The following is an 8,611-nucleotide window of genomic DNA, read 5'->3' as shown; positions in this document are numbered from 1 at the left end:
AACATACCTGCCATTACCATGTCTGCTTTAAATCAAACTTGATTCATCTCATGAGGGTAGGATTGGGGCTTGTCTTCCCTGAGATCTGGGACCTCCTTCCTCCCACCTCAACCTATCAAGGTTCTGGGCAGTGGGGAAGCAATGGCTACTGAGGAGCAGAAAGCATTTGCCACAGGTAGATATTACTATCCCCATTTTACAGATGGACTCCTTGCAGCTAGAAATCATAAGGTCAAGATGACATGGCTAGCAAAATGGTAGCCCCAGAATACTAACCCAGGTCCAACTGACTCTAAATCTTGTGCTTTTAACTGTGGTGTGTTACGTCATTGAGTGGACTCAAAACTGGATGGAGGCACATTTGGCTTTCCACTAAGAACTGTAGAGCCTTGGGCGAGCTACTTAACCTCCTAGAGCCTCAATTTTCTCATCTCTAAATATTTGCTAATAATGGTACCTAACCAGAGAGTTGGCTGTGACAGAGAAACTAAATAATATGTATAAAGAGCCTGACAACACTAAGAAATCAATAATTCTTGGCTATTTTTATTGTTGTCACCATTACTGCTGTGGTTCTTGCTTTTGTATGTTATGAGACTCTGTAATCACAATGTACTCTTATCCAGACCAACACATCATTTTGGCCATCTCTGGGTGACCTGGTCATGGGTGGCCTTGAAAGTGAGGAGACGGTGTTCATTTCAAAAGTAAGAACGGATTCCTGAGTCCTGACACTTGTTTTGCTTGAACTTAGTGATCCATTGTCTGGTCGTTCAAAATGTTGGTCCACCAATCTACAAAGCGTAAGAAGTAGCTTTTAGCATTGGTTCTGCCACTAGTAAAGTGCTATTTGGCCAGAAGCACTTTGCTTTCCTTTTTTGGACCTCCATGTTTTTTATCTGTGCAGCGAGGTGGTTTTTTGATGTGTGATGAACATTAATTGAGCACCTACTTCATGCACGATGCCATGGAGGCCTTGGAGGTGCAGTGACACCAGAGGCAGATGTTGCTCTCAGGAAGCCTAAGGTTTAAAGATCTGCAAGGTTCCTTTCAGTAATAAAGTTTCATGATCTTAATCAGCAGGTGAAGCTCATAACTTCCAACCCAGGGGTTATTTTGAGGATTAACCGTGTGAGTGGTACTATAACTAAAATCACTGAATAATTGTTCAAAAGATAAAGCTTTGGCAGTTTCTTACAAAGTGAAAATAGTCTTAGCCTGTGATGCAGCAATCTTGCTCCTTGGTATTCACCCAAAGGAGTTGAAACCTTATGTCCACTCAAAAACCTGCACACGAATGTTTATAGCAGCTTTATTTATAATTGCCAAAAGTTGGAAACAACAAAGCTGTCCTTCAGTCGGGGAATCGATAATTAAACTGCAGTACAGCCAGACAATGGAAATTATTCAGCACTAAAAAGAAATGAGCTCTCAAGCCATGACAAGACATGGAGGAATCTTAAATGCATATTACTAAGTGAAAGAAACCAATCAAAAAAGGCTACACGTCCTGTAATTCTAACGATGTGCCATTCTAGAAAAAGCAAAACTATGAAAAAGATCAGCGGTTGCCATGGGTTTGGGAGGATGGAAAGAGAGATGAATAGAGGAAGCACAGGGATTTTTAGGGCAGTGAAAATATTCTGTGCGAAATTGTAATGGTGGATATATACAAGTATCCACTGTCAAAAACCCAGAACTACGTAACACAGAGTCAACCCCAAATGTAAACCATAGTATGTAGTCAATCATAATATGTCAATATTGGTTCATAAATTATAACCAACGTACCACACTAATGCACAATGTTAAAAATATGGGGAATTGGGGGATCATATACAGGAGCTCTCTGTAGCTTCTATTCAATTTTTGGTAAACCCCAAATTTCTCTAACAAATAGTCTATTTATTTGAATATAGCTATAGATTTTAACAACGTTCATATCTTTTGATCCAGTGATTTCACTTCTGAGAGTCTCTTGAGATGTAGGACCTAGCAGAAGGAAAATTTCATTTACAGAAGGGAAAATAGTAAGCAACCTATAGTTCATCACCAACAGCCCCATGGACAAAAGCAAATTAAAAAGTAGTAGTTGAAAAGGTTCTGAAATAACAGGAACAATGCTTGCCAAAAAGGTCAAATGGAAGAAAAATGGAATGCCCCGTAAGATAATCACTATGAAGAAACTCTGCATAAAACAACACCAATGGTTTATAGCACATTGATAATAATTGCTATTATGCTACCAAGGGTCAGGACAGTATAGTTAGCTTTTTTAGTCTTTTCCCAATTTCTTCTAAGATTTTGGTACTATTTTTTTAAAACAGTCAATGATCCCCTAACTAGGAAAGAAAAGACAAAAACAGGGGGCAAAGCCAGACAGCTAAAAACAATACCCCCACCTCCAGCTCCACCACCATTTCTTAGGAGCTTACTGCATCATGGAAGCCACTTGTTCTTGGTACTCTGATACGTTGTAACTCATTTGGATAACTCACTGAAAGTCACAGAGCTGCATGGCTGGGTTGTGTAGATGCAACCAAAGCAACTGCCATCTGAAGCTCTGCTTAGTCAAAAGATACTGAGAACAAGAGTCAGTAGTTACCCTCGGCATACAAAGATAGATGGAAAACAGTTCAGAGACCAAGAGAGGTGGTTAAGAACCTACTCACTCACCCAACCAGCAAGCTTTTATTTACTGCTTACTAGAGGCCAGGCACTAGGGATGCACTTATGAGTAAAATGAAACCTTTGACCTTTAAGATCTCTCAGTCTAGTCTCCCCAGAAACCTGTATTTCCAAACTGTGACACTTTTGTTAGTGGAAAGGCACCGTATCTGTATAAAAGGCTGGAATAAGAGGCATAAACTGGAACTCTTGCAGCAATCCCCGGCATGTGGTCACCTTAAGTCCTCTCAACACAGTGCAGCTTGGGCAGGGCAGGAAGCATCCCCACAAACCACAAGATGATAACTCCCCCCCACAACCACTACCAGGCTCCCATGCTACTTCACTGAAGCAGAATTTTGGGGTCAGAGAATTTATTTCTGACTCTACCTCCCACCCCACCCCCACAACATCAAGCATTTCAGATCAAGTATCTGTGAATCATAGGTCAGGATGACTCACTTCTTAAAATTTCCAGGTTGTGAATTACAACATTACTGATCAGTTAAAGGAGGATCATATCAGGGAGAGAGGATACAACTTGCTCTGTGTTTATCTGCAACAATGTAAACCAGATTAGTAAGTATTTTATTGAAACAAAGGTGCAGGGTAGGGAGTGGGCAGCTGTTGAAAAATTTGCAGTGAGTGAGGGTTAGAAAATGGAAAAGGCCCATTGTTCCTTTTTTTGCTTTTTTAAACTAATTTAAGATATGTGCCATGTTAATGACATTCTTTCCTTGTGCTTTTTGTTTTCTTTTGGTTCAGGCGGAAAACATTTATAGTAGGCTTTTGGAAGCTCAGTTACAGCTCAAAGCCTATAGAGTTACATTCTTCCATTTAAGAAAGGGAAGAGGGAAGGAAGGTAACAAGAGTTGAGCACCTGTGCAGAATCTTCTCATGGAAGACCCAGCAGCGCAGGAAGCAGAGGCTGGAGAGGTGAAGTCACCTGCCCCAGGAGCTCTCAGGAGAATAGCATCACAGACCGGCCTCATTCCCATACAGACCTGCTCAGTCGGGGAACACTTAGCCCAAGGGGGTGTTCAGAAACAGAAGCTCACAGTAGAGGTGCAAAACCATGTTGGGAACAGAAAAACCAAACCCCCAGAGACCTTGTGGGCTACGACTCCCACGCAGCTTTCACACCCATTCACTCCGACCTTTCACCTGCAGAACCCCTGCTCTCTCCAGACCGATGTGTAATGCCAAGCAAGGGGCCAGAACTCTCGCCTCACGTGGGAAAGCCTTATGGGACCCCCAGGGAAACCCACCGGGTTGTGATTCAGCCCTTGTGACCCCTGTGGTCCTGCATCTCCAAGCAGGGCAATACACGAGCAACCCAGCCTTGGGGCTCGGGGGGGAAACTCTACCGATGAATCATGGCAACGCCGAACCTTCTCTGGGCCTCCCTGAGAACCCACTGAAAGACCTGGGGTGTGTCACCTGGGGCCAGGGCAGCTGCAAAATTCTCATGTGAAATGAGACCATTTCATGGGTTTTGGTGGTCTCTTAGGATGCCTCATCAACTCACGAGATGAACTATCTGCAGGTGACAGGGCTCAGAAATGTCAGGTGAAACATTCACAAGTGAGTGTGGTTTTTAACTTTTTTATAAAGTGGATACTTGGCTAATTTGGAATCACAATATTCACAGATGGAAATTCAGGGAAGCTTTGGGATTTGCCTAAGGACACACAGCTGGAACTAGACAAACCTGGAGGTAGAACTCGGGGTCCATAATCCCCTTCCCCAATACCGCCCTGCCTTGCTTAAAACGAAAAGACCACACAAAGCAAAGGAAAATATATATACACATTTTAATGCAATAATACAGTCATAAGAAAGAAGAGTAATACCCAAAGGCTATACATTCCTGGCCAATCATGGACTGTTTGTGACATCTAAGAGCTCTGGGCCAAATCTCTATTTAAAAAATTTAAAAATATATTTTAATTAAAATATAATAAAATACATTTAATTTAAATGAAAATTTAAATAGAGTTTTAAATAACCCCTTTCCCATTCTGACACAAAGCAGCGTGTAAGCTAATATACTCTGTATGTCAGTCTGGTGGCACTATGTAAACCCTATTTTTCAGACTCTAAGAGCTGAAAGAGGCTCACTGAGCCCACTGCACACATGAGAAAAAGTAAGGTACAGGGAGAAGAAATGACCTGCCGAGGGAAACCCACCTGGCTAGGGGCAGAGCTGGCACCAGCTCTAATATTACTCCCTATTCAGACCTGTGGGATTCCCAGGGCTGAGTACACACCCTGAGCTTCTGCAGACAAGGGTGTTCAGGTTCCTCTGGCAATCCTTAGCATTTCACGTGATCTGTCTACAGATTGGGGATAATCTCTGAGGCCCGGAGCTGATTTTCCTGAAATGTGCTATAGCTATGAAAAGACAGCAGAGGACATGGCTAGTCTGTCAACATGTACAGGAGAAGGGATCCTGAACTATAGGGAGCATGACAGCAGCTAAAGAGTATATTCATTTGGTCCAAATAAAAGGTATTATATCCACACAATGTAATAAAACTATGTAGCAGTTACAGAGAATAAGGCGGCTAACATGGATAGCGCTCCTTGATATATGGCTGAGTGGGGGAAGGCAAGTTGAGAAAAAAACCTGTTTATCAAAAACAGTACTCTGTGTGTTGTGTGTGTGTGTGTGCAGACGCGCACTGGAAAGGTCTGCAAGGATGTGTTCCAAAGTGATAACCTGGGATTTCCCTGGTGGCCAGTGGTTAAGAATCCACCGGCCAATGCAGGGAACATGGGTTCAAGCCCTGGTCCAGGAAGGTCCCACATGCTGTGGAGCAACCAAGCCCGTGTGCCACAACTACTGAACCCACATGTGTAGAGCCCGTGCTCTGCAACAAGAGAAGTCACGCAATGAGAAACCCGTGCACTGCAACAAAGAGTAGCCCCTGCTCACCTCAACTAGCGAAAGCCTGTGCGCAGCAACAAAGACCCAACGCAGTCAAAAATAAATAAATAAATAAATAAATAAATAAATAAATAAGAAAAAAAAAATCAAAGTGATAACCTAAGCAGAGGCGATGAAGAAACAAGAATTGCGGGTGGTGATCAAAAAGGATATTAGCCTGTTTGAAAAAAAAATCAGAAATAGAGACACAAATGTAGAGAACAAATATATGGACACCAAGTGGAGAAAGTGGGAGGGTTGGGGGGGAATGAACTGGGAGACTGGGACTGCCATATATACATTACTAATAAGAAAAAAAATACCAAATTGTACACTCTTAAAAAAAAAAGAAAAAAAAAGGATATTAGCCGGTTAGGAAAGTTGTTTTGTTTTGTTTTTTTCCCCAAGGTGAAAGCATTCAGTTACTGTTTATGTAATAAATGATTGCTTTTTTAAAAAGAAAAAAATAGGACTAGGACACTATTCATTCATCTATCTATTCACTCAATTATTTGAGCACTAACTATGCACCAGGAATAGAACAAGATGAAAAATACAGCCCCTGCCCACAGGGAGCTTATACTCTAATGGGTGAGGGGGGAGGTCTGCCCACTTGGTATGCATAATCAGGTATGTTCCATATGCTCTGGTTAAACAAGAAAACAGTGCAGAGTGGGAAAATAAAGTGATCTCCAGGTTTCATGACAGATCCAGTAGCTGAAACAGAGTCCTCAGTAAACTCCGCCAAGACCCGCCATCTTGAAACAAAATGACCACGACACCACTTTGCAAATGAACAAATCTCTGGTAATTGTAAAGGCATCTCAACTGTTTTTGACTTCAGTTAGCGTTCACAAAGGAATATGATAGTATCACGGATAGTTTGTAGGTCCCCCAAATTTAACCTTCACAGAGGGCGATGATTTTGCTGCTTTTTAAAGGCACTGAATCTTTGGCTGTTTTTATCAGTACATATGGTTTACTCTGCTAGGCTAGAGCATCTACTCCCTCTCCCATCCGCCAAAATTGCTGTTTTGATTCGAAATTCCAAAAATAACTTATGAGAAGCCTGCAGTGTGAGAGGAAGATGGTCGCACACAGCTCCAGGGAGGAAAAGAGAAAGCATTTGATTGGAATTACCTAAGAGCTGAAATTGAGTGCAAATATCCCCTTGTAGTAACTGCTATATAATTAGCCATCCTAATGGAATCCTTTCAAAACCAAGGCAGTTTAACAAGGAAGTTTAATTGAAAAGAAAATTTCCAGACCAACTAGTCTGTCAAAAACACATTAAATGAAGATAGCTCAGCAGTGACCAAATCACCAGTAAAAGGTATTATGTATTTTGGGAGAGGGGGTGAAAGGGAGGGGTGTGCTCTCCTATATGAGGGAAACGTGGTGAGGTTCTAGGCTCCATTCTCCAGTTTCATGTGTCTTCTAGTCACCGGGCAAAAGATTCACTTCTCTCTGGGTCAGTGTTACTGCTGGGACCATCTCCTATGTGAAGTGGTTCCCAGTCTCCTGGAAAGAAGAAGTCAGGATCAAAATCTCAGAGATAAAGAGGGGGAGAGAAGACAAAATGACACTCACCATCCAAACCTGTTCATTAAGAGCAGACCTGTCCAATTCCAGGAGGACCACATTCATCCCTGGGCTCGTGGGGCACCGTAGTGACTGGAAATGACCTTCACCCTTGGACTTTCATCTTTGTCACTTACTAGCTGTGTGATCTCTGCCAAGGTGTTTAACATCTCTGAGTAGCAGTTTTCTCATCTAAAAAATTAAAAAAGGATTATACTCGCGCACTTCAGTGGATGGTGAGGAAGAGGAACGATGCACATTGAACTGCAGACTGGGGACAGAGCCTGAATCCGTGCGTGAGCGACCCAGCGCTCCATGGATGGGGTCTGGTACTGAGTGTAGGGGAGGGAGGGTGGGAAGGGGTACCAGGTGCTTCCTTGGTACTCAGAATGGGTCACCTGGACCAGCAGCATTAGCATCGCCTGGGAGCTCATCACTAGTGCAGCAGCTCAGCCCCTCGAGGATTAACTGATACAGAATCTGCATTTAAAAAGGGCTCCTGGATAAACTAGATGATGGGTGATGACTTAGAGGGCCAGGATAGGGAGGGTGGGGGGAGTCACGGGAGGGAGGGGATATGGGGATGTGTGTATAAATACAGCTGATTCACTTTGGTGTACCTCAAAAATTCGCACAACAGTGTAAAGCAATTATATTCCAATAAAGAGGTTTAAAAAAAATTTAAAAAGGGCTCCTGGAAGTTTACGTATGGCTCAAATTTGAGAAACAATGGCCTCAGCCATCTCTCTGGTGTGTGATTCCCCACCAGGTGACCCAACTCAAGAGAAAGTGTTCTCAAGGCTGCCCTTTAAAGGGCAGAAGCAGATTCCCCAGAGGGCCACCTGCGATATGAACCATTTCTGGATTCTGCCCTGGACTGCTGTCCAGGCTTCCTGCTTCCTGCCTGCAGAGGGGACATCAAAGCAAAGTCCAGGGCCTCCTGAAACCAAGGCATTCTCCACCAACCGGGCTGGACCACTCTGGGGTCCAAAGCCATGTCATCACGGATGTCCCCATGTCATCACACATGCCCGGCCATAGGCCCTGTGTATGGAGAGGACAATGGCAACAGCTGGTAACAAGCAAATGGGAGTGGAGGCCACCTCAGGAGGGTGGGAAAGAGCCACAGATCACGAAGCCTCTATGCTGCAAGACACAGCCGCATCCACTAGACACACACGGATTGTCTTGTATATGCATAGACCGTCTCTAGAGCAACAGATGAGACTCTTCTGACACTCTTCTCCTGGAAGGAAGACCTGTTGGCTGGGGAAGTGGAAATTGAGGGGGACACTTTACTTTCACTGCATATCTTTCTGGATCTTTTGAATTTTCAGCGGTGCGAATGTATTCCAAGGAAGGGAGGGCGGGAGGGAGGGAGGAAAGGAGGGAGGAAGGAAGTAAGGGAGGAGAAGGACGGAGGGAAGGAAGGGG

The 8,611-nt window shown here is 43.5% G+C and overlaps 1 long non-coding RNA gene across 11 annotated transcripts in view; it reads right to left on the bottom strand.

The window, feature by feature from the left end:
• Positions 1-4,467: 4,467 nt before the first annotated feature.
• Positions 4,468-8,611, bottom strand: part of LOC130853477 (uncharacterized) — a 191,423-nt gene continuing 187,279 nt past the window's right edge. For 10 of the 11 annotated variants that reach the window (XR_009053785.1, XR_009053779.1, XR_009053778.1 and 7 more), the window contains one exon: positions 4,468-7,369. This is a non-coding gene — a long non-coding RNA (uncharacterized LOC130853477). The remainder of the gene's footprint in view (positions 7,370-8,611) is intronic. The other variant, XR_009053776.1, reaches the window with a different exon arrangement.

This window comes from Hippopotamus amphibius, chromosome 5, assembly GCF_030028045.1.
Source record: "Hippopotamus amphibius kiboko isolate mHipAmp2 chromosome 5, mHipAmp2.hap2, whole genome shotgun sequence".
Lineage (NCBI taxonomy): Eukaryota > Metazoa > Chordata > Mammalia > Artiodactyla > Hippopotamidae > Hippopotamus > Hippopotamus amphibius.
Note: the sequence above shows the minus strand (reverse complement) of the source record. Positions and strands in the feature narration are given on the sequence as shown.